We start from the raw sequence: 27,303 nt of genomic DNA on the forward strand, positions 1-27,303 counted from the left end.
GATGGAAGCCTTCCTGAAATGTAGAGACACGCCGCCATGGCGGTGGCTGAGGAGTTGGCCTTTGATCCTTCTCTCACTCTGAAATTGCCTGCCAGACAGCCTCGGACACTGCATCTAAAACAGATGGAAAATGCCATGTTTAAGGCAGCCTTAAGTGTTTTTATTTTCAAGTTATTTTTAGTCAGTATTGTCAGGCTGTCTGTGTCACCTGGCATTTACATCTAGACCTAAGGAAAAAAAAGCGAGATTGTTAAAGAGAAGAATGTTTCATCAGTTAAAATATAAGCATCCAAGTAGAAGAAACAAAAGAACAGGTAGGTAAGGCCTTGGGACATTTTCTGAGGGAAAGAAATGCATTTTGGGGAGCTCTGCTCTCTTTGCGCTCTGAGACCAGAAACCCCACATGGAATTCTCAGAGGTGGTAGAGGACAGAAACAACAGTGCTCCCGATGTGAAACTCTCCAGGAAGTGCCTTGTACCACGGCCAGCCCCTGCAGGACGTTTAGGTGACGGTGGCTCACTTCTGCCTCAGCAGTTTTTTGCTGAGTTTCTCTTTTTATTCGAAAAGTCTTTCTCAACATCTATCCCAAATCTGCCTCCAACCCTTCCATTGTTGATCCAAGTTCTAGAACACAGATACTTTTTTCCCTTATTATCTCTGTTTTTTATTTTTATTTTTTTAATTTCCATAGGTCTTTGGGGAACAGGTGGTGTTTGGTTACACGAGTAAATTCTTTAGTGGTGATTTGTGAGATTTTGGTACACCCATCACCTGAGCAGTATACACTGAACCCAACTTGTAGTCTTTTGTCCCTCACCCCCTTCCCGCCCTTTCCTCCTGAGTCCCCAAAGTCTATTGTGTCATTCTTATGCCTTTGCATCCTCATAGTTTAGCTCCCACTTATGAGTGAGAATACATGATGTTTGTTTGGTTTTCCATTCCTGAGTTACTTCACTTAGAATAATAATCTCCAATCCCATCCAGGTTGCTGTGAATGCTGTTAATTCATTCTGTTTTGTGGCTGAGTAGTATGCCGTCATAGATAGATAGATAGATAGATAGATAGATAGATAGATAGATAGATAGATAGATAGATAGATAGATAGATAGATAGATATTTCACAGTTTCTTTATTCTCTCATTGATTGATGGGCATTTGGGTTGGTTCCATGATTTTGCAATTGTGAACAGTGCTGCTATAAACATGCATGTGCAAGTATCTTTTTCGTATAATGACTTCTTTTCCTCTGGGTAGATACCCGGTAGTGGGATTGCTGGATCCAATGGCAGTTCTAATTTTAGTTCTTTAAGGAATCTCCACACTGTTTTCCATAGTGGTTGTACTAGTTTACATTCCCACCAGCAGTGTAGAAGTGTTCCCTAGAACACACATACTTATAGGCCCTAGCAAAATAATGACAATATATACCTAAAAACTTGGGAGTATCTGATGCCCATCACATCAGAAAACAGAAATGTGAGAACCCTAATGTCTGGGATGAGGCATTGCCAGGGCAATCCCTTGGGTTGGTGACACCAGGCAGGTAGGGAAGCTTGCGTTTCCCCCTGCTTCTGCCATACCTAGATTGCCCATGGGGACAGTGGCCTTATATCCCCAAGGCCAGAACTCACCACAGATGGGTCAAGGAGCTATTTTTGGTTAAATATTCAAGAGATGTGTTTTGTTTTTTCTAAGTAACTCCACAGCTTGTTAGCCCATTGGAAGATAAAATGTAGGTGAAATAGTTTTACAGCATATATCCTGACAATGAAGGCTTTGGAAGGGTAATCATGCCTGTCAGTTGTCTCCACTTAGTTTATAAAACATTTACTTTTGCATCAATTTATCTGATCCTCCCATAGCCCTTGAAGGAAACAGGGGCCATTATGACTCCTGGGGTCACAGATTTGAGGCTGAGATCCAGCAACACTGAATGGACAGCCCAAGGACATGTGCTAAGATGTGGCTAAACCAAGGCAACTGCTCCAGTCTACGGAGAGTGAACCTGATATTCTTCACACACCCTAATGAATGGCCCTGAGAATAGTGACCTCTTGTTCTGATGATCAAACATGGTCTACAAGGAATGACCAAGACAAATGCCTCCTTTTGTCTCAATGCCAGAAGTAGTTAAACTGTGAAGTAGCAGCCCCCTGCTGTGTGCCCTTGGCAAGGGGAACCCCTCCGTGGAGAGGTTGCTCTGTGCATGGCCACCCTCCTCCATGGGACTTTATTGCACTCTCTGAAGCCACCCTAAATCTTCACCTTTTCTCTCACCACGCTAAGCACCTAGCCAAAAACAAGTCTCTCCCTAAATAATGTGATATTTTTATGAGAATTTCCAGAAAAGAGAAGCAGTGAAAAATTATTTTTACTTTTCTCTCTGTTATCTTCAGTGACTTACTCACTCATTTCATCTATATCATACCAGACATTGGAGATCAAACTAGAACAACAATAAAATATAGCTCCTGCCTTCAGTGAACATTCAGTTTGAAGGGAGAGTCAGACTATAAGAAAAATAAGGAAATAAGTCCAGTGATAGATGGACTACATAGAATAGAATAAACAGGGTGTCGTGATAAAGGAGGTAGGGATCAATTTCAACTTCAGTGGTTGGAGATCTCTCTGAGGACATGGTACTAAGACCCAAAAGATGGAAAGTCTCAGTTATGAGCGAGGAGGGGTATTGGGGGGCGGGGGCAGAGAGAGAATTCCAAGAAGAAGAAGTGGCTTGCAGAAGGCCTAGAGAACTTTTCCAGCTTGACTTACCTCAGAAAAGACCAATGTTACTAGGACCAATACAGTAGGCCAAAGGGGCAGGAAGAGACGCCAAGCATTCCCTCTTCTAAATTATTTTACCTCCTTGCAATTGTGTGGCCTGCATCTCATCCCCTTCTTTCTGCTCTAGAACTTCAACATCTTCAGTACTTGAGGAAACCCACCTAATCACGTTTTCTCTTCCACCAGCTGTCCTGTCTGTGTTACATGCTGTAGAGTTAAAACTACCATCCTTTCTCATTTGCCTAGTTTCTTAGGAATCTTTTCCTACTTTTTTGAGGTAAAGTGCTCTGGAGGAAAATGTTTTTTTCCCCCAAACATGCTGTGATAAGACACAGCAGGGATTTGTTTTATTTTTCTCCCTGAAGCCATTCTTCTTGGAGCTTTTATTGGAAGTGCAATGAAGGGTTTAAATTAGAGTTAAGAAATATCTAAGCACAGGTAAGATCACTCTGGCCTCTACATGAAGAAGGGGACAAGAATGGGAATGAGGCGTGACCGGAAAGGAGACTCTCGCCAGCATGGTGACAAGTGGACGTGAGGAAAGAGGAGGGGTTTGCAACCTACCTTTGAGGCAGCATCCGAAGGACCTACTGAAACTCCATTCTTGGGCCAGAGAAACAGAAACATGGGCAGCATTGCAGGATGGTTGGTGATGTCCCAAATGAGGAAAGTGGCTGATGGGGACAGGGTCAGATATTTTAATTAGAAGGATACCTACAAGAAATTTAAGAGGCAACGTCAACTAGGCGGTTAAATGTACAGGCTTGAAGCTCAGAAGTGAGACCTGTGTTAGCTTATAAAGCTGAGGCTCATTCACGGAGGTAGACAACTGCCTGACTGGACACAGCCATACTGGTTATGCACCTGCTGTCTGCCTGCCTGGCAGTACCCAAGCCAGTCAGTTGTTTCTAGGAAGGTGCTGGAGAGAATGAGTCTTTCTTTTCTCTCTCACTCTTTCTGCTTTCTTTCACCACTGGCTCTATCACCCACGACCCCACAACCACCCTCCTCCTATTTTGCCCCAGTCCGTACCCCCTCCTTCCCTCCTCACTCACTCTGCACCTCTGTTTTCCTCTCAGTTACTCTTTCTCCCTCTTCTTTTGTGAAATCCTGTCTGCATTTTCTCCTGTCTGTTGATTTGGGTTACATTCTTATGTCTAGCATTCTTTCTGTCCTAATCTGCCCTCCACCTTTTCTCTCTTCTTTTCCTTCTACTCATATCTGGATTTGTTCCTTTTTCTGCAGATGTTTTTCCTCTTTCCCTTTTTTTTTTTTTTTTTTTTTTTTTTTGAGACAGCATCTCACTCCATTACCCAGGCTGGAGTGCAGTGGCGCAATGTTGGCTCACTGCAACATCCACCTCCTGGGTTCAAGTGATTCTCCTGCCTCAGCCTCCTGAGTAGCTGGGATTACAGGCATGCATCGACACACCTGGCTAATTTTTGTATTTATAGTAGAGATGGGGTTTCACCATGTTGGCCAGGCTGGTCTCAAACTCCTGACCTCAAATGATCCGCCGCCTCTGCCTTCCAAAATGCTGGGATTACAGGTGTGAGCTGCTGTGCCTGGCCCTCGTTCCTTCTTTTAAATACCTTCTAGATACACTCTCAACTTTCTCAAAACTATAGTTTCTAAATAACATAATGTAGTTTCTAAAACTACATTTTATTTTCCTACTCCTAACTGGAAAAAGCAGGTACGTTGAATGTTTACAGATCCTCAAAGAAAAAAAAACTAAAATTCCGTAGTTTATTTGGGCTTGGGGATTTTCCAGGGATCCATGACTGATTAAAGCCTTTCAGAAGGTGCCTCCTCTTGCATTTTGGGTGTTAATTTCATTATTGCTGGTACATTCTATACCAACGTGTTGTCCCTGTATTTCCTCATTGGTTATGTCACTTGTCCCCTTTTCATCTCCTCTGGCAGATCACAGATTACAAGCGAAACCAGATCCAAAGCATTTCTCAGAGCTGCCTCTGATTAACCCCTGAAAATCCAACAGAGAACACAGTGCATGATTGTCTTATTTCTAAGCTACTAACACAATTGATGTTTAACTTCCTTGGACTAAAGCTTCCTCTGGATTCTGTAACAATAGACATAAATAGACATCTTGTGTGGGTTTTTTTCTGGGGTTTTTTTTTTTAATTTTTTTTTTAAGAGACAGGGTTTCACCATGTTGCCCAGCCTGATTTCCAACTCCTGGGCTCAAGCGATTCTCCCACCTCGGCCACCCAAAGTGCTGGGATTACAGCTGTGAGCCACTGCACCGGTCCTTAATTGTTTAAATAAATAACTGGCAGTTTCCATTGAGTGTCTGTCTGTTGAATGAGTGTTTGTGATGTGGAGGACTCTGCTTCCTACTAGCATGAACAATACATCATGGTCACATCCTTGAAGAGTGCCTCGTCCATAAAGAGTCCTGTGATGGGCCGGGCGCAGTGGCTCATGCCTGTCATCCCAGCACTTTGGGAGGCTGAGGCGGGAAGATCACGAGGTCAGGAGATGGAGACCATCCTGGCTAACATGGTGAAACCCTTTCTCTACTAAAAATACAAAAAATTAGCCAGGCGTGGTGGTGGGCGCCTGCAGTCCCAGCTACTCCATTCCTGCAGCTCTGCTCTCGAGCTGTCTCTTGGACCTCAGCCTCCTCCATGTTCCCCCTCATTCACTGTGTTCCTGAGGCACTGACCTTCTTTCTGGTCCTTGAACATGCCAAGCTTGTCCCCCTTTTTGGGGCCTGGCATTGGCCATTCCTCCTGCTGGCATAGTTCTTCTCCCATATGTTCCATCATTTAGCCTGTGCTCAGTGCCACCCCCTCAGAGCAGTCTGCACTGACCTCCCCCCAGCTTGTCCACCCGGTCACTCTCTGCCACATTACCTAATTCTATCCTCTCAGTGTGTGTCTGTGCCTGAGGTTAGCTGGTGCAGTTGTTTATCGCTTGTCTTTCTCTTCCAGAAAATTCCTTGAAGACAGTGACTTTCTCTTTCTTGTTCAATAGTACAGCCCCATGTATCTAGAACAGTGATGCATGGAAGATTTTCAATAAATACTTGCTGACTGACAGATGAACACCCCAGCCCAGCCTGGACAGAGCTCTAAAATCCCTTTTTTTTTATTTCTTTTTTTTTTTTTTTTTTTTTTTTTTGAGATGGAGTCTCACTCTGTCACCCAGGCTGGAGTGCAGTGGCATGATCTCATCTCACTGCAACCTCCACCTACTGGGTTCAAGCAATTCTCCTGCCTCAGCCTCCCGAGTAACTGGGATTACAGGTGCCCACCACTATGCCCAGCTAATTTTTTGTATTTTTAGTAGAGATGAGGTTTCACCATGTTGGCCAAGCTGGTCTGGAACTCCTGACCCTGTGATTCACCTGCCTTGGCCTCCCAAAGTGCTGGGATTACAGGCATGAGCCACCGTGCCTGGCCCAGAGCCCTAAAATTCTAAAGCCACATGCTCTGTCCTTTGCCCTTTGCTACCTGCTTACCACAGACTATGTCAAACCAGTGATGCTCCCTTCTCTTTTCACTGTTGCAGATTAATGCTTTTGATGTTAAAGGACACTTCTCTTTCATTTGACAATCTAACCAGTATCTCTTTTTCGTTGTTTGTTTAAAACTTGTAATTCTAGTTCCCTAGCCAAGATGTCCATTTGGAAATACTCTACAACCAGTTTCCATGTGCTTGAGAGTTGCAAAAGAGTCGTTAGTTTGCAACTTTTCATAATCGAAATTGGCACCTTCAATCTGTGTGAATTATGACGTACTTCTACAACAGCATATCAAGATAGCTCATGCACACTCGATTGAAGAGGACGACCTTCTGCAATAGAGAAGGACTGTTCTTCATTCAAGGGTGTATGAGTAGCTGCACTCCCCTACTAGAAACTCCAAACAAGTTCTCAAAATAGCGAAATACTATTTACACTGTGAACCATAGTTGCCTTTAAGCGATTGCATTCTGCAGGTTTCCATCAGTCATCATCCTCTGGGACCACCCAGCTGTGGCCAGCAATGTACAGGAGTCCTCCTAGCTGCAGCTGCTTTCTAGGTTCTGTTTCAGTCTTCTCTTTCCTTTCGATTTTACTTGAACCACCACACCAATGCCTCCACTGCAAATCTTATCTCTGTGCCAGTGATGTCATATGTATTAAGTGTCTCTGTGCCCAAGTTTTTTCCCAACTCGATGTTTGATTTGCAAACACAAACTTCTACCTTCTGCACACACCATGGGGAAGCCTTATCTCTGTCTTAAAAACAACATGGCTGCAATTTCTCCCTTTCCCCTGTCCTCAGAGCTTCTTCCCTAATTAATGATTGATGTGAGTTGACTCTTTGTTCTTCAGCCACTTCATCTCAAAAGTGTAGCCATCTTTAACTTCTCTCTCCCTCCCTCCCTCTTCCCACTCTGTGAGCCAGTTGATTTCTAACTGATGAGTATTTAGTCCTCACTTTGCATCCCATAATTTAATCCTCCTTCCACTTATATGTGTCCTAGGGAGTGCCTCCAGTGCTCTGCCCTGGGACTGATTCACCCCTAGTGATGTCTGTCTGCTTCTAGTCCCTCCTTGTCATTAATCATGAACTCCACACAAAGATTCATGTTCCTCAATTTCTCATACCCCTCTAGCACTCAGAAACCTCTAGTGACTCTCTTCAGCCTGACATTCAAAGTTCTTCTCAGTTTCACTCCTATCTGTATTTCTAACGGTAACTTTTATGGCCCCATACACCAGCAAAAAAACATTTCTACCTATTTTCTGGGCAAGATTCATATTTCACCTCTTACGTCTTTGCCCATACTCACATACATGGAATGCTTTCCGCTCTCATACAGCCTGGTGACATTTCTACCCATTACATGCTCAGAGATTTAAACAGTGGCGTATGTCTGCAGATTTATTTATAATGGCTAAAAAGGAAAGAAAAGGGAACAGCCTATGAATCTAACAATAGAACGGTAAAATTATTCTACGTGTACTTCATGAAACATGATGCAGGCATTAAATACGCCTTCCAGAAATATTTAATGAAAAAAGCAAGTTGCAAAATTCTATCTGCATATAGATTTTTGTATATATATTTGTATATTAATATATGCATATTCATAGTGCATATATCAGTTATGAATATGCACAGGTGCCCACAACAAAAATGAACACTGGCTTAAATATATCAGTTTGCTTGTTTTATGCAACAGGAGGTCCGTGGGTAAACAGCTCAGGGCTGCTATGATGACTCAAGGAAACGACCAAGGACCTTGGGTCTTTCTGCCTTTATCCTCATGTTGGTTGCCTCATGGTCAAAAGGTGGCTGAAAACCTATAGGTCTCTTATCTGTGTTCCAGGTAGCAAGCAGTGAGAAGGACAATAGTATAAAAGGGAGAGGGCACAGCAATTTTTCCTGCTAAGACTTTGTCTCCATTTAGGAATGGAAGGGTCCTCTAGGCACTTCTCTTACATTTCACTGGCTGCCACCTGGCCATCTCTGGCTGGAGAGAAGGGGTTGTGGCCAGATGCTGGATCAACCAATGGACAGAGTTTGCCATAGTGGATATGCCTGTAAGATTAATTTCAGATTTGATTTTAATCTCCTCTGATGCTAGGATAATATGCATGTATTACTTTTTTATCGGTGAAAAATTGAAAATTTAAGAAGCTACCTATCTCACGATGAATGTTACCTCCTCCTTAAAGCCATCATTTTAATAAGTGGATGAGATGTTTGCTTATTTACCTCAGGTATATGTGGAAATAGGATAGATCTTAGAGTTAGAAAACCATGAGTTCAAATTCCTTTGTGTCCATGACTAAACTGCATTCTCTGAAAACCTCAGTTTCTTCATCTGCAAAGTGTTGATTGTACTATACTATCTTATGGGGCTTTTGTGAAGGTTACATTAAATTGAATGTGAAAATATAGAAGAGACTAATAGCTTGTCAACACTAGTATTTTTCTCTTGAAAATTCTTGAAATACAGTATCTTTCTCATTTACCTCTATTTTGCTCTTTGTTTTAATTGCGTAGTTTTTCATTCCTCAACATTTTTTGGGAAGGCCATGACTATCTTTTTTCATAGAATCTTTTTTTAAAAGATACTCCTTACAGGCCAGGTCAGGCATGGTGGCTCACGCCTGTAATCCCAGCACTTATGGGAAGCCAAGGTGGGTGGATCACTTGAGGTCAGGAGTTCAAGACCAGCCTGGCCAACGTGGTGAAACCCTGTCTCTACTAAAAATACAAAAACCAGCCGCGCGTGGTGGCAGACACTTGTAATCCCGGCTACTCGGGAGGCTGAGGCAGGAGAATTGCTTGAACCCGGGAGGTGGAGGTTGCAGTGAGCTGAGATCGTACCACTGCACTCCAGCCTGGGTGACAGACTGAGACTCCGTCTCAAAAAAAAAAAAAAAATATATATATATATATATATATGTGTGTGTGTGTGTGTATATATATATATATATTCATTCCTTACAGAATTCAGAATAGTGTCTATAGCCCATAGTATACAAGCAACCAATATATTAAAATTGAATTGATATTTTATTAAAAATATTTGAATGATCCATCATGGGATAACTGCCAAGAAACTGATGGCATCCCTTTTCCTCCACACTCTGGGCTCGGACTTGGGTAATGAATTGGGATTGTTGCCAAGCACCTATTTCTGGATAATCACTCTGAGTTTGTGCTGACAGATGCTGGCTCCACGATAGTCATCAAGAAGCCACAGGGGTGTAGGGTCTTCTAGAATGCTGTCAACACCACAAGCTGTGAGGTTTTTTCATCCTGTCCAAGAAAAAAATATACAGTAAAAGAGTCTCATGTCAAATTTAAAATGCCAACCTTAAAAAAAAAAAATGAGCAGAGAGGTTTATTCTTTTCATTCTATTTCAATGATGTAGCCAGTGTAAGATGTTAGAAAATGAAAAGGGAGACCCATGAAAGTTCTAATGAGGGGAATTAAGAGACTCTTAAGGGGATTATGAGTATGATTCTCTAACAAACAGTTTCCCTTCTACAGTCTCTCTCTACCCCAGGCAAGGCTTGTGGTGCTGTGTTGTCATTGCTCATCTTATCGGAAATTAATAGAGAATTTTGTTTATGGACATCTAAAACTAGCTACAGTTATTTTTTTGCCCTCTTCCCCAAATCAAAATTATGAATACATACTATTCACAATTTTATTAATATTCCTGGTCATAATGCTCCCAAATAATATACGCACCTAATAATTCCATTCTAGGAGTTTGCAGTCCGATGTATTGATAAGTGCTTATACCCAGCCTCTTTCTCCCTTACTGTCTTTAGTTTCTCATTTGTTGTTGTTGTTGTTGTTGGAAGCACCCTGGCCTGTGGTAGGTTCCCGTTGCATTTGGCAAATAGAGCATTATCCATCGGAGTAGCCATGTGGGGCTGGGCTGCGTTGATTATGTAGGGCCAGTTGGGAGACGGCCTCACTTATTTCAAGAACACACTGTGACAAATGTATGTGTTCCCGGTGGATTCCAAATGCCATAAACATAGGCAGCCAGCTGTCTTGGTAAGTCGCCACTGCTCAAGTCTTCCGGCATTGTTTTATGCAGTGTGGTGCTGAGCAGGTCAAACTACCTGCTTTAAGAAGCCTGCTACAGGGAGGAGGAGAAACAGCAGGAACTGGGGGAAGAAGTCCTGGGGCTCCATAGGAAAGTTCGGGTGGTCCATTCCAGGGCTCTGACTCTTGGATCTCATCTGTTGATTGCCCTGCACCTCAGGAATCCATTTGTCCTCCCCTACAGGAAAAACACCAAAGTACTTCAAATGCTTACTGCCCTTCCATCCACAGTCCCCTGGATTTCTCATGCTTTTGTTTTTTTCTCATAGTGCAGTGGGTCCCAAAAGTGGAGAGGAAGGAATTGCAAGCTTCAAGTTTAAAAGTCAGTTGAATCTTAACTTCTCAGAGTCAGAAGACAACTGAGGTTGGGCACAGTAGCTCACACTGTAATCCCAGCACTTTGGGAGGCTGAGGTGGGTGGATCACTTGAGGACAGGGTTCGAGACCAGCCTGGCCAACAGGGTGAAACCCAGTCTCTACTAAAAATACAAAAATTAACCAGGCATTGTGGTGGACGCCTGTAACCCCAGCTACTCAGAAGGCTGAGGCACAAGAATTGCTTGAATCCAGGAGGCGGAGATTGCAGTGAGCCGAGATCACACCACTGCACTCCAGCCTGGGTGACGGAGTGAGACTCCATCTCAAAAACTAAAAATAATTGTAAAAAAAGAGGACACCTGAGAGTTACGGTTTCCAACTGCAGTGAGGTAGAGCCTGGGGCACCGCAGCAAATTAATGTAGGTGCTGTGGATATTTCAAATTTTCAAGGCAAACCTAGTAAAATTTGTTGCTCTGGTCACCACAGAAGCTATTATTTTGAAGCAGTTAATAATTTCAGTGTTCATGGCGAAACTAGGATTTTGGTGTTTGCTGCAACAGAAAACAGGGGTTAGGCAAAACTCTTCGTAGAACAAGAAATGAAGCAATTTCCAATCCGATTCCAAGGTTTGAAAAGCTATGCGGTGCTGAACAGGTCCACACATCCCATTAGTGAGTAATTGTGGGTATTTGGGAATGAAAAATATATTTTATGTGTACAACCTTTTTCAAACAGCTACAAAATTGTTAGGATATAAATAAATATGAAGTCATTTGGACCTAACTACATAAAAACATCAAACTCTTAGGTGTTTCTTTTGGCTTAGGGAGTCCATGAAACCATAATTGAGACACTAAGGGTGCTGTGATCCAAGAAAATATGAGAACCTCTGCCTTAGAGTCCAGCTAGTCCAGCTAGTCTGATGTACTGATCATTGCTTTTCCCCTTACTCTTTATTTCCTCTTTTTGGAAGCACCATGACCTGTGGTGGGTTCTCATTGCATTTGACAAATAAAGCATTATACATGATGGTAGCCATGTGGGGCTGGGATGATTTGATTATACCGGGCCAGTTGAGAGACAGCCCATTTGATAATATTGACAGTCGTTTGATAACATTACAAATATTTAACAAGGAATGATGTCTTAACAAGATACTCAAACTACAGTAAAGCAAAGCATACTACCATTTATCACCAGCCATACTTACTAAAATTTTAAAATATACATATTTGTTCTAGAACTGGTGGGTCTGAACTCATCCTCAGAAGCCTGTGGGAGAAATCATACTTCAAAATAAAGCAAGATTAAGATAAACCAAACATACACATAACATGTTAACAGGCTTATAATTTTGAGTAAGAGCTTCGTTAATGGAAGATTACAAATTATGTTTTGAAATGAATACCTGAGTTAGGGATGGAGTTAGTGGAAATTATATGAATATTCCACTTTCCTTTTGCTGTTGTTTAAGTTACAGTAACATGAACTCTGACCTCCACCATTCCTTTTCTTTAGATGGTACTATGATTGGCTTTTTTATTTTGTTATTATTTTTTATTTTTTAGAGACAGAGTCTCGCTCTGTCACCCAGGCTGGAGTGCAGTGGCGCGAGTTCAAGTGATTCCTGTGCTTCAGCCTCCCAAGTAGCTGGGATTTCAGGCGCCCACCACCATACCTGGCTAATTTTTGTATCTTTAGTAGAGATGGGGTTTCACTCTGTTGGCCAGGCTGATCTTGAACTCCTGATGTCAAGTGATTCACCTGCCTCGGCCTCCCACAGTGCTGGGATTACAAGCGTGAGCCATGGCGCCCTGCCAGTGCTATAGTTGGCTTTCTATTTGCCCTTGAATGTATTTGAGAATTTGGGAACAAAGACCATCACAAAGTGAAGATGACATATAATCAAGGGGTGTAAGTAAAGGTCGGGAATAAGCCCTGGAGATGATACAGATAGAGACAGAGATACAGGTTAGGTATAAATAATCTCAGAATAGTTTTAAAAGTCAACAATTTTTCAAAAACACTTAAAACTCACACCAATTTGGAGAATGCCTCTGGAGAAACAAACAAACAAAAAAAAATGTATTTGGTTTCTTAGGGATACTGATGGCCAAGTATCGGAAAGTTTCACTTGTTGAGTTTAACCTGAGTGACAGAGCAGTTGTGAGTTATTTGCCACTGGGAGAGGATTCATTAGCTCCCAGAGCTGCAGGGCTTCCAGATGTGCAGGGAACAACTGCATGAGAGGAGAGGCAGATGTCAGGCAAGGCCAATTGACTTCTCCCTTTAAAATATGGATCAGAATCATCATTAATCAAACAGCAAATACTTTTGCGCTCTGTCTTTAGGGAAGCAACTATACGTACATTGGCAAAGAAGATTGTGTAGACTGTGGATGGCCTGGGATGCTAAATTTAAAAGTTTGAGGTTTATCTTTTCTACAGTGGAGAACCATTGAAGATTTTTGACTTAATGAAAGAAGTATTTTCCCAGCACTTTGGGAGGTCGAGGCAGGAGGATCATGAGGTCAAGAGATTGAGACCATCCTGGCCAACATGGTGAAACCCCGTCTCTACTAAAAATTAGCTAGGCATGGTGGTGTGCACCTGTAGTCCCAGGTACTTAGGAGGCTGTGGCAGGAGAATCGCTTGAACCTGGGAGGCGGAGGTTGCAGTGAGCGGAGATCTTGTCACTGCAGTCCAGCCTGGTGACAGAGCGAGACTCTGTCTAAAAAAAAAAAAAAAAAAAAAGACACTGAAGAGACATTTTTACAAAGCAGTCAGTGTGGCACATTGGAGCTGCTTCAAGACTAGTGTTGGGCTCAGGAGGCAGAGGCTGTTTAATGTTCTCTACAGCAGGGCTATCCAATAGAAGTATAATGAGACCATGTACGTGATGCTAAATCTTATGCATGTTAAAAAAAATTTAAAGCCAAAAATTATTTAACCCAACACATCAATATTAAAAATTATCGATATATTTTCCATTATTGATACTAAGTCTCCTAAATCCAGTGTGTATTTTACACATATGAACATTTGTCCGTTGGGTCTAGCCACATTTTAAGGGTTCAATAGCTACATGTGGCTTTTCACTACTGTATCAGACGCAGCAGCCCTACTGCCTTGCTACTCCAAGTGTGATCTGCAGACCGGCAGTATTGGCATCGTTTGAGAGCTTGTTAGAAATGCAGAATTCTCATGCCCTTCCTCCGACCTATTGAATGAGAGTCTCAGTTTTAATAAGTTCAAATCACCCCAGGTGATTTGTGTGCATGTTAAAGTCTAGAAGTACTGACTTCTAGCACAGTGGTTCTCAGCACGATCCTTAGACCAGGAGCAGAAGCTGCTTTACCACCTGGGAATTTTTTTTTTTTTTTTTGAGACCTAGTCTCCCTCTGTCACCTAGGCTGGAGTGCAGTGGCATGATCTCAGCTCACTGCAGCCTTGACCTCCTGGGCTCAGGTGACCCTCCTGCCTCAGCTTCCCAAGTATCTGGAAACATAGATAGGCACCATAACACTTGGTTAATTTTTCAAAATTATTTGTAGAGACAGGGTCTCCCTATGTTGCCCAGGCTGATCTCAAACTCCTGAGCTCAAGCGATCCTCCTGCCTTGGTCTCCCAAAGTACTGGGATTACAGGCATGAGCCACCACGCCCACCCCACCTGGCAAATCCTTGAGTTCCAACACAGACCTATTAAATAGAAACTCTGGAGCCAGAAATTTAGTTCTAACAAGCCATCCAGGTGATTCCTATGCATATTCAAGTTTGAGAACCACTATTTTAGAACATCCCCTTTCTCTGGCAAAAATATTGTTATCTTCCCTATGGACCTTATATTTTGACATTTTTTTTCTAATTCCTTTTTTTTAAGGAACTAATATAGTTTGGCACTATCATTACTCAACACACATCTCTTCATTGATATTACAGGGAGGGGAATGGAAACCTAGGATATTCTATTGTCTCATTAAATATATATTGATATATATGCATATATATACAACTATTGAAATAAGTGTCAATAACAGCTTCTGGTCAGTATGTAATAAAAGCTACAATTTATTGAGCATTTCCTGTGTCTTCAGCCCTATATAGGATATTTTACACTTATTCCTCTAGCCCTCTTCTAGCTCTTTGTAAGGTAGGCTGAAATATAGGAATATCCACATCTCACAATGAGTGCCCTAGTTTCCCAGGGCTTACATCTGGTCAGTGACAGAGCCAGGACTCCACCTAGGTCAGCCTGATCCCAACGCCTGTGTGTACCACTCACCACCCTGCATAAGCATTACCCTGCTATGTTTAAATAATTTAAACTAAAAGCAAAAGCACTTGAGATTTTAGTGAGTGTGCAATGGAAGTGTGATGATATTTGAAACACTGAAAGTAGCTCACAGGTTAACCATGAACTGTCCTCCCTACACACACACACACACACACACACACACAATTCTGGTTTTGTTTTGAGACAGAGTCTCGCTCTGTCACCCAGGCTGGAGTGCAGTGGCAAAATCTCAGCTCACTGCAATCTCTGCCTCCTGGCTTCAAGCAATTCTCCTACCTCAGCCTCCCGAGTAGCTGGGACCACCACCATGCACCACCATGCCCGGCTAATTTTTGTATTTTCAGTAGAGGTGGGATTTCACCTTGCTGGCCAGGATGGTCTCAAACTTTTGACCTCAAGTGATCTGCCCACCTCGGCCTCCCAAAGTGCTGGGATTACAGACGTGAGCCACCGTGCCTGGCCTATACACACTCAATTCTACCTATGCTACCTACAGTGATTTCTGGTTAGAAACCACAGCCCAGGGCAGCACAGGCTCAGGTAAATCCAAAGAAGACAAGGGTAACACAGCATTGAATATCTTCACAGCAGCACAGCACTGGCTGACAGTGAGGGAATGAGAGAATAGGGGTGGGAAGAAATCGAGTCCTCTGCCTGTCAAAAGAGTCTTTAATCACTGACATTGTTTAGAATTGCTGGTACCAGATAAACCAACTGAGCTTTTAGAATTTATTTTTAAATTCCCTGCAGACAAAGCCTCCTTTGATTGCCCTGGAACAGAATGCTCCCTCTGCTCCCCTTGCCCCCATTAGTTCACTGCCTTGCTGAAAATAACGGGACATTTTGCGAAGGGTCTGTCCTGATGCTTCCCTAGGGTTTGCAATGTTCTGATTGGGGGCACAAGAAATCTACACCATAAAAGTCTCCAGGAGAGAAGGTAATTGCCCCACTCATGCCACTCTGTCGCCTCCCACATTGTGCTGCATGAGTCGCTCACCTGCAAGTGACTGCTCATGCAATTGTATAAAACAAGTAGATGAACAACTGGATATAACAATTCAAATATTCTCTTCAGGGTTCCCTGAATATTCAGCTCCCCCTTGGCAACCATCTACGTGTTCCCTGGGTAATTTCTGGATATACTGCAGTGTTGAAGAGGACTCTGATAATTAGCCTCGAATTGTTTTCCATCCCACAGCGAAGTATCTTTGCACTGGAGTAGAATGTAAAGACACAAAATCAGCCATTTTTCTGAATTATAACATGTTTATGTCCTTTCTAGACATGGAGGGATCAGTGGCTTCTTGATAGGGTAGAATGTAGTACTTATTTTCTAAAGTCAATCATCATTTTTGTTTCATTCTATAATAACAGATTCTGCAACATGGCAGCAGCTTGTGATTCTGTGGAGACTTCATTGTGATTTGAGTGTTAATTAATGCATTTGTAGCCGGCAGAATATGAACATCCTTTTCTCTGAACAGAATCATTGCAACAACACCATCTTGTCTTCCTGAAAACCTATGCTTTGAAAATAGCCTGGGAAAGTCAGCACCAGAGTAGTCATTGGAAAGCATCTAGGAAGAAAAAGATAGCCTTATGATGGATTTGTGAAGAAAAATTCTCATGTTAAAAGCTTCTTTTCTCTCCAGGACACAGTGAGGGACCTCACAGAGAAGAGCAATGCAAGTGCATTGTGCTGGGACTTACTGAGTTGTGATAACTGACGGGGTTTCTATTCTGCCTCCAGCAGAAGTGGAGTTGGAACATGGGAAGTCTGGAAGCTGGAACACAAGATAGGTTAGAGCACCAATAATATGTGCAGAAAGACGGAATAGCTAAAGGTTCATAATGAACATATAAATGGCAAGTGTATATATGAGCAATCACAATAGCATTTCAGCACATAGAGACTGGGTGAATTTATTATAGTTCTAGATGCTGGATAAGCTTTAACCTGGAGGGTTGTTAGAAAACTGAGATACACCTAATGTAAATGATGAGTCAATGGGTGCAGCACACCAACATGGCACATGTATACATATGTAACAAACCTGCATGTTGTGCACATGTACCCTAGAACTTAAAGTATAATAATAAAAAAAAAAAAAAATCATCGCTCAGTACCACGGATAGCTCAGGGAACGTATACATTTGTTATCAATTAACCCATTTTATCTAAATGCAGACAGTTGATTAGCACCTATTCCAAAAAGTGGGCACCAGCCCAATGGTAAAAGACCGGCAATTCACATCCAGCCTGGGCCCCCAATGTCAGAGCCTAAATCTTTGCACCAGACTCGCCCGTGTTGGTCCCTGCCATGTGTCCCAGATGGGTTTGTAGACCTTATGGAAGGCGATTTGGTAACTTGCTGCCCATGCACTTTTGGGCTCGGTAGTGACAAAGGACCAGTGGAAATCCCCTGTCTGAAGGCCTTGTTCGCTTTGTTCCTGGATCCCAGCAGAGGGGCCCTGCACTCCTTTTGAAAGAGGAATATTTATTTATAGATTTTATGGAAAATCATGAAATTCTCAAACGTTGCCAGTCTGAAAAGCAGAAAACAATTAGGTTGACCTGCTCTAATTTAAAAACATTTATCTGGAATTGTTGTGGTTTTTGTTTGTTCTTCAGTGCAAACTTTTTTTTATTTTTATAAGTTCTAGGGTACAGGTACAAAACGTGCAGGTTTTTTGCATAGGTATACACATGCCATGGTGGTTTGCTGCACCCATCACCTACATTGGGTATTTCTCCTAATGCTATCCCTCCCCTAGCCCCCCACCACCCAACAGGCTCCAGTGTGTGATGTTACCCTCCCTGTGTCCATCTGTTCTCATTGTTCAACTCCCACTTATGAGTGAGAACGTGCGGTGTTTGATTTTCTGTTCTTGTGTTAGTTTGATTAGAATGATGGTTTCCAGCTTCATCCATGTCCCTGCAAAGGACATGAACTCATCCTTTTTTATGGCTCCATAGTATTCCATGGTATATATGTGCCACATTTTCTTTATCCGGTCTATCATTGATGTACATTTGGGTTGCTATTGTGAACATACGTATACATGTGTCTTTATAGTAGAATGATTTATAATCATTTGGGTATATACCCAGTAATGGGATTGCTGGGTCAAATGGTATTTCTGGTTCTAGATCCTTGAGGTATCACCACACTGTCTTCCACAATGGTTGAACTAATTTACACTCCCACCAACAGTGTACAAGCTTTCCTATTTCTCCACATCCTCTCCAGCATCTGTTGTTTCCTCACTTTTTAATGATCCCTATACTAACTGGCATGAGATGGTATCTCATTGTGGTTTTGATTTGCATTTCTCTGATGACCAGTGATGATGAGCTTTTTTTCATATGTTTGTTGGCTGCAGAAATGTCTTATTTTGAGAAGTGTCTGTTCATATCCTTTGGACACTTTTTGATGTTTTTTTTTTTTCTTGTAAATTTGTTTAAGTTCTTTGTAGATTCTGGATATTAGCCCTTTGTCAAAGGGATAGATTGCAAAAATTTTCTCCCATTCTGTAGGTTGCCTGCTCACTGTGATGATAGTTTCCTTTACTGTGCAGAAGCTCTTTAGTTTAATTAGATCCCATTTGTCAATTTTGGCTTTTGTTACCATCGCTTTTGGTGTTTTAGACATGAAGTCTTTGCCCATGCCTATGTCCTGAATGGTATTGCCTAGGTTTTCTTTTAGGATTTTTGTGATTTTCCATCTTATGTTTAAGTCTGTAATCCATCTTGAGTTAATTTTTGTATAAACTGTAAGGAAGGAGTACAGTGTCAGTTTTCTGCATATGGCTAGCCAGTTTTCCCAACACCATTTATTAAATAGGGAATCCTTTCCCCATTGCTTCTTTGGGTCAGGTTTGTCAAAGATCAGATAGTTGTAGATGTGTGGTATTATTTCTGAGGGCTCTGTTCTGTTCCATTGTCCTGTATGTCTGTTTTTATACCAGTACCATGCTGTTTTGGTTACTGCAGCCTTGTAGTATAGTTTGAAGTCAGGTAGCATGATGCCTTCAGCTTTATTCTTTTTGCTTAGGATTGTCTTGGCTATGCAGGCTCTTTTTTGGTTCCATATGAAGTTTAAAGTAGCTTTTTCCAATTCTATGAAGAAAGTCAATGGTAGCTTGATGGGGATAGCATTGAATCTATACATTACTTTGGCCAGTATAGCCATTTTCATATTGATTCTTCCTATCCATGAGTATGGGATGTTTTTTGTTTGTGTCCTCTCTTATTTCCTTGGGCAGTGGTTTGTTGTTCTTCTTGAAGAAGTCCTTCACATCCCTTGTAAGTTCTATTCCTAGGTATTTTATTCTATTAGTAGCAATCACGAATGGGAGTTCACTCATGATTTGGCTGTTTGTCTATTATTGATGTATAGAAATACCTGTGATATTTGCACATTGATTTTGTATTCTGAGACTTTGCTGAAGTTGCTTATCAGCTTAAGGAGATTTTGCACTGAGACAGTGGTGTTTTCTAAATACACAGTCATGTCATCTGCAAACAGAGACAATTTGACTTCCTCTCTTCCTATTTGAATACGCTTTATTTCTTTCTCTTGCCTGATTGCCTTGGCCAGAACTTCCAATACTATACTGAATAGGAATAGTGAGAGAGGGCATCCTTGTCTTATGCTGGTTTTAAGGGAACGCTTCCAGTTTTTGCCCATTCAGGATGATATTGGCTGTGGGTTTATCATAAATAGTTCTTATTATTTTGAGATATGTTCCACTGATACCTAGTCTATTGAGAGTTTTTAGTATGAAGGGGTGTTGAATTTTGTCGAAGGCCTTTTCTGCATCTATTGAGATAATCATGTGGGTTTTGTCATTGGTTCTGTTTATGTGATGGATTATGTTTATTGATTTGCATATGTTGAACCAGCCGTGCATCCCAGGGACAAAGCCGACTTGATCGTGGTGGATAAGCTTTTTTATATGCTGCCAGATTCAGTTTGCCAGTATTTTATTGAGGATTTTCACATCCATGTTCATCAGGGATATTGGCCTGAAATTTTCTCTTTTTGCTGTGTCTCTGCCAGGTTTTGGTATCAGGATGATGCTGGCCTCATAAAATGAGTTACGGAGGATTCCCTCTTTTTCTATTGTTTGGAATAGTTTCAGAAGGAATGATACCATCTCCTCTTTGTACCTCTGGTAGAATTTGGTTGTGAATCCATCTGGTCCCGGACTTATTTTTTTTTTGGTTGGTAGGCTATTAATTAGTGCCTCAATTTCAGAACTTGTTATTGGTCTATTCAGGGATTTGACTTCTTCCTGGTTTAGACTTGGGAGGGTGTATGTGTCCAGGAATTTATCCATTTCTTCTAGATTTTCTGGTTATATGCGTAGAGGTGTGTATTGTATTCTCTGATGGTAGTTTGTATTTCTGTGGGATCTGTGGTAATATCCCCTTTATCATTTTTCTTGTGTCTAGTTGATTCTTCTCTCTTTCTTCTTTATTAATCTGGCTAGCAGTCCATCTATTCTGTTGATCTTTTCAAAAATCCAGCTCCTGGATTCATTGATTTTTTGAAGGGGTTTTTTGTGTCTCTATCACCTTCACTTCTACTCTCATCTTAGTTATTTCTTGTCTTCTGCTAGCTTTTGAATTTGTTTGCTCTTGCTTCTCTAGTTCTTTTAATTGTGATGTTAGGGTGTCGATTTTAGATCTTTCCTGCTTTCTCTTGTGAGCATTTAGTGCTGTCAATTTCCCTTTCCACACTGCTTTCAGTGTGTCACAGAGATTCTGGTACATTGTGTCTTTGTTCTCATTGGTTTCAAAGAACATCTTTATTTCTGCCTTCATTTTGTTATGTACCCAGTAGTCATTCAGGAGCAGGTTGTTCAGTTTCCATGTAGTTGTGCAGTTTTGAGTGAATTTCTTAATCCTGAGTTCTAATTTGATTGTACTGTAGTGTGAGAGACTGTTATGATCTGTTCTTTTGCATTTGCTGAGGAGTGTTTTCCTTCCATTTATGTGGTCAATTTTAGAATAAGTGCATTGAGGTGCTGCGAAGCATGTATATTCTGTTGATTTGGAGTGGAGAGTTCTTAGATGTCTATTAGGTCTGCTTGGTCCAGAGCTGAGTTCAAGTCCTGAATATCCTTGTTAATTTTCTGTCTCATTGGTCTAATATTGACAGTGGGGTGTTAAAGTCTCCCACTATTATTGTGTGTTTGTAGGTCTCTAAGAACTTGCTTTATGAATCTGGGTGCTCCTGTATTGGGTGCATATATATTTATGATGGTTGGTTCTTCTTGTTGCATTGATCCCTTTACCACTATGTAATGCCCTTGTCTTTTTTGATCTTTGTTGGTTTAAAGTCTGTTTTATTAGAGATTAGGATTGCAACTCCTGCTCGTTTTTTGCTTTCCACTTGCTTGGTAAATATTTCTCCATCTCTTTATTTTGAGCCTATGTGTTTTTTTTTCCGTGTGAAATGGGTCTCCTGAATACAGCACACTGATGGGTCTTGACTCTTGTCCAATTTTCCAGTCTGTATCTTTTAATTGGGACATTTAGCCCGTTTACATTTAAGGTTAATATTGTTATGTGTGAATTTGATCCTATCATTATGATGCTAACTGATTATTTTGCCCATTAGTAGATGCAGTTTCTTCCTAGTGTCGATGATCTTTACAATTTGGTATGTTTTTGCAAAACACCCGACTGGTACTGGGTGTTCCTATCCATGTTTAGTGCTTCCTTCAAGAGCTCCTGTAAGGCAGGCCTGGTTGTGACAAAATCTCTCAGCATTTGCTTGTCTGTAAAGGATTTTATTTCTCCTTCAATTATGAAGCTCAGTTTGGCTGGATATGAAATTCTGAGTTGAAAATTCTTTTAAGAATGTTGAATACTGGCCCCACTCTCTTCTGGCTTGTAGGGTTTCTGCAGAGAGATCTGCTGTTAGTCTGATGGACTTCCCTTTGTGGGTAACTCGACCTTTCTCTCTGGCTGCCCTTAACACTTTTTCCCTCGTTTCAACCCTGTTGAATCTGACAATTATGTGTCTTGGGGTTGCTTTGCTCGAGGAGTATCTTTGTGGTGGGTCTCTGTATTTCCTGAATTTGAATGTTGGCCTGTCTTGCTAGGTTGGGAAGTTCTCCTGGATAATATCCTAAAGAGTGTTTTCCAGCTTGGTTCCATTCTCTCTGTCACTTTCAGGTACACCAATCAAGTGTAGATTTGGTCTTTTCACATAGTCCTGGATTTCTTGCAGGTTTTGTTCATTCCTTTTCATTGTTTTTTCTCTAATCTTGTCTTCTAGCTTTATTTCATTAAGTTGATCTTCACTCTCTGATAGCCTTTCTTCCGCTTGATCGATTTGGTTATTGATACTTGTGTATGCTTCACGAAGTTCTCATGCTGTGTTTTTCAGCTCCGTCAGGTCATTTATGTTCTTCTCTAAACTGGATATTCTAGTTAGCAATTTCTCTAACCTTTTTTCAAGGTTCTTTAGCTTCCTTGCATTGGGTTAGAACAAGCTCCTTTAGCTCGGAGGAGTTTGTTATTACCCACCTTCTGAAGCCTACTTATGGTCAATTCATCAAACTAATTCTCCATCCAGTTTTGTTCTCTTGCTGTTGAGGACGTGTGATCCTTTGGAGAAGAGGTGTTCTGGGTTTTAGAATACTCAGCCTTTTTGCACTGGTTTCTCCCCATCTTCGTGGATTTATCTACCTTTGGTCTTTGTTGTTGGTGATCTTCCGATGGGGTTGCTGAGTAGATGTGCTATTCCTTTTTGTTAGTTTTCCTTCCAACAAGTCCCTCTGCTGTGGATCTGCTGGAGTTTGTTAGAGGTCCACTCCGTACCCTGTTTGCCTGGGTATCACTAGCAGGGCTGCAGAACAGCAAAGATTGCTGCCTGTTCTTTTTTCTTGAATCTTCATCTGAGGAGCACATGCCAGATGCCAGTTGGAGCTCTCCTGCATGAGGTATCTGTTGGCTCCACCTGGGAGCTGTCTTCCAGTCAGGATACATGAGAGTCAGGGACTAACTTGAAGAGGCAGTCTGACCCTTAGCAAAGCTCAAACACTGTGCTGAGAGGTCTGCTGCTCTCTTCAGAGCCGTTGGGCAGGGGCGTTTAAGTCTGTTGAAGCTGCGCCCACAGCTGCCCCTTCCCCCAGGTGCTCTGTCCCAGGGAGATGAGGGTTTTATCTATAAGTTATCCCTGACTGGGGCTGCTGTCTTTTTTCCAGAGATGCCCTTCCCAGACAGGAGAAATCTAGAGAGGCAGTCTGGCCATAGCAGCCTAGCTGAGCTGCAGTGGGCTCCACCCAGTTCGAATTTCCTGGCGGTTTTGTTTACACTGTGAGGGTAAAACTACCTACTCAAGCCTCAGCAATGGTGGACTCCCCTCCCCCAGCCAAGCTCGAGCATCCCAGGTTGATCTCAGACTGCTGCTGTGCTGGCAGCGACAATTTCAAGCCAGCAGATCTTAGCTTGCTGGGCTCCATGGGGTTGGGACCCACTGAACCAGACCACTTGGCTCCTTGGCTTCAGCTTCCTTTCCAGTTCTGTCTCGCTGGCATTCCAGGTGCCACTGGGGTATGGAAAAAAAACTGCAGCTAGTTCAGTGTCTGCCCGAATGGTCACCCAGTTTTGTGCTTGAAACCCAGGGCCCTAGTGGGGTAGGCACTGGAGGGTACCTCCTGGTCTATGGGTTTTGAAGACTGTGGGAAAAGTGCAGTATCAGGGCTGAGGTGCATGGTTCCTCAGGCTTAGTGCCTCACGGCTTCCCTTGGGTAGGGGAGAAAATTCCCTGACCCCTTGCACTTCCCAGGTGAGGTGACACCCCACCCTGGTTCGGCTCACCCTCCATGGGCTGCACCCACTGTCAAGCCATTCCCAATGAGATGAACCTGGTACCTCAGTTGGAAATGCAGAAATCACCTGCCTTCTGTGTCAATCTTGCTGGGAGCTGCAGACCGGAGCTCTTCCTATTTAGCCATCTTTCCAGCCATACCCTTTTTTCATGTTTTGGGGGATACTAATGGTTGCCCGAGAAAGGTAGCCTTCATGTGTATTAAGAAAGGCCTTTCAGTATTAATATACATTGTTTATGGGGGAATTAAAGCACTCCCAGCCCCATGGAGTCATTTGAAATTCTTAATTACTTATGGGCATAAATTCATTAGGGCCTTCTCTCTTCTCCCTTTTCTTTGTCTTTGTAAGTAGCAGAGTTCCAGAAGTTCATTATGAACATTCAGTAATGGAATCATGGGGGGTGGTACAAAAAAAAAAAAACTTCATTCATTAAAATCTTATGGATAAGCTGTGTGGATGAGTGAAGTCTGACATATAGAATACCTTTAAAGAGTGGTATTTTAGTGTTTTAAAATGCATACTTCATATACCACATCAAAGCAGCCTCAGAGCCAATTGTCAAACAGATGTTTAGCAGCAGACTGTTGTTTTAATGAGCCAATAACTCATTCCTAACAAGCTTGGTTTGCTTATCATCAGTGTTACTCAAAATATATTGGTACCTTTCACTGAGTTAAAGATGAATGCTCCAAAACTTTTAAGAGGCTCTCACTTCATAAATAGTGGAAATGTATTCTGTAACCCCAAATTACTGTAATCTTAAATTTGTGTTGTTTAATAAGGAATTATTATATATATTCTTACTTATTACTATAAACTTTGACTTCAGAAAAGCTCTCATTGCCAAAACTATTTTAGCCAAACATTTTTGTCATCTCACCTCTGCCTAGGCTGCAGTGGAGTTCTTGTAGCTTCAAAGTGCTTCTTTTCACATCTTCTTTGATATGCTGATAGTTACCAGACTAAATAATCAAAAAAGTATTCCTTAAATGAAAACAAAAAATTTCACTGGTGACATGTTCATATTACCCTGGTAGTATAAAGAAAGGCATGTTTGATTTGTTAGTCCAATTAATGTATTATTTGTGTTCAATCAAAGACTTTCTTTAAAGGCGATTGTTAACCATTATGATGACATGGAGAAACAAACATCTATAAGATTACTAAAAGACCAGCTGTTCTTAATCAAGATGCATCATTCTCACTGGGTGTTTGTTTTTGTAAATGCTGGAGATTCTGGTTCCATTGGTTTGCAGTGGCACCTCAGCATGTGCATTTTGAAAATACTTGCTCAGTATAATATTTGGTTGTGCAACCTGGTGAGGAACCACTTCCTCCTCAAGCAAACATTCATTTATATGCAGCAATGTAAACACATGTGAATGAGCAAATTGCCCACCTAAATCTCTGCACAAAAGGGTATCTAATGTATGCCAAATTATTTTGTTTTTACATGTACCATGATGCACGACACACATTGTTTTCACATAGGCAATCCACATCTATGGATATATTTACTGGATGTGTGATTTGGGATAAGTTTCTGTACCTCTCTGTGCCTTGGTTGCCTCTTTTGTAACATGGAGATGAAAGCCTGATACTCAGTGTTTTTGTGAGGACTTAACAATATCACGTATGTGAAATACTTGGAACTTCATCAGGCAGTTATTAAAGGTTCCATAAATGTTAGTGATACGGTTTGACTGTGTCCCCACCCAAATCTCATCTTGAATTGTAGCTCCCATAATCCCCACATGTCATGGAAGGGACCTGGTGGGAGGTAATTGAATCATGGAGATGGGTTTTTCCCATGCTGTTCTCATGATAATGAGTAAGTCTCATGAGATCTGATGCTTTCATAAAGGGCAGTTCCCCTGCACATGCTCTCTCTTGCCTGCTGCCATGTAAGATGTGCCCTTGCTCCTCCTTTGCCTTCTGCCATGATTGTGAGGCCTTCCCAGCCATGTGGAACTGTGAGTCCATTAAACCTCTTTTTCTTTATCAATTACCCAGTCTCAGATATGTCTTTATTAGCAGCATGAGAACAAACTAATATAGTCAGTTATTATAGTTGTCACTGTGAATGCTGCTATCAGTCACTGTGTCTACCCAGGATCCTGTTATAGCCAACATGGCTACTATTTATCATTGTTATTATTACTATCATTATTATGTCTGTCACTCTCAAAAGGCTACCAGAAAGCAAGTGACTATGACTTTATAGTAGGAATAATGGTAAATCTAATTTATAAAGGCAAATTAGGCTTCATTCTTTGGACCTTTCATTTTATCAGTAACAGAATTACATGTACAACTCAACTCAGTGAACATTCAAGCATATCATACCACTAACTACAGTGGCTCATAAGATATATCACTAGTCTGTGAATTTTAAAGAAGGATTAATTTCTTCATTTTCCCCAAGTTAACTTCCTTCCTGAAAAACTATGTTATCAGTCAGCATCTATTTGGTCAATAACTTCAAGTAAAATGTAGGAGATGTCACATATGTGAATTACTTAGAAAAAAGTTCCATAACTATTAGTGATATGCAAGGAGAGCATAATGAGTCAGTACCTAAGAGGTGGAAAATCACTTGCTGAATAAAATCAGTGTCTTCCCTGACATATTCACTTTTAATAATCTTGGGATTTGTTTCGGGCTTGGGAGTTGAACGATGCATCTGTGTCAAAGAGAAAAGTCTAGTGGTATGCAGTGGCTCCCATCAGGGTGTGTGTGTGTCTGTGTGTGTGTGTGTACACACACACACACATGTGCATGAACATGGGTAAATAGAGGCAAGTGTTGTTTTGAGAGGGCCCAGCAAACTTGGGGTTTCAGCACCAGAGTGGCTAGCCACCCTGTCTTAACAGGAAATGAAGGGGAGCTGAACGTGGATGTTTGCTGTGTGCCTCTTATGGGATGCTGCTTTTGACTGGAGGACAGTCTGGTGCCCAGTTGTCCCACCTGTGACCAGGAGGGTCTCTCATACAGGCAGCTTGTTTATGCTGGCAGATGCCCTTGTGGCTCTTGTCTGACCCATGTCCAGTTTATGCCTCCCTGACCATTGCTGTGGCACTGGGAGCCCAACCTTGTGTTCTCCCCTGTTTCCCAGGGAAAACCCAGCCTGGGACAGCCCCTGGTTCTTCAGATGGTGCAAATTCAATATACCACCACAACAGGAAGCAAATTCAAAGACTTTTACTTACAGATCCTGGACAAGGACAGCATAATGAGTCAGGGTGCGACGCGGAGAAGTGCTTCATCCCTGGGTTATGCGAAGGACTGAAAAGTCAGGCAGAGATGGAGAATGCATGGCAGCTAGTAGTTTGTACAAGGGAACAGGGTGTGTGTCACTTTAAATTCCCAGGTAAACGCCTGATGGCCCACTTAAAGGGCACGCTGGGAACACGAGGAATCCAGTCAGGCAGGTGGCAGAGATGCTTCTGAGTTCTT

General features: G+C 41.9%; 1 protein-coding gene and 1 long non-coding RNA gene across 7 annotated transcripts in view; one reads left to right on the forward strand and one right to left on the reverse strand.

Moving 5' to 3' along the window:
* Positions 1-27,303, forward strand: part of LOC105474663 (phospholipase D family member 5) — a 418,259-nt gene that overhangs the window by 306,811 nt on the left and 84,145 nt on the right. The gene's annotated exons all lie outside the window — the stretch shown is intronic.
* On the reverse strand, positions 9,342-27,294 carry LOC105474662 (uncharacterized). The gene is made up of 4 exons (XR_982892.2): positions 27,057-27,294; positions 24,728-24,831; positions 10,017-10,560; positions 9,342-9,577 (listed from the first exon to the last, which is right to left on the reverse strand). It is a non-coding gene; the product is annotated as an uncharacterized lncRNA (long non-coding RNA).

This window comes from Macaca nemestrina, chromosome 1 (genome assembly GCF_043159975.1).
Source record: "Macaca nemestrina isolate mMacNem1 chromosome 1, mMacNem.hap1, whole genome shotgun sequence".
Taxonomy (NCBI): Eukaryota; Metazoa; Chordata; class Mammalia; order Primates; family Cercopithecidae; genus Macaca; species Macaca nemestrina.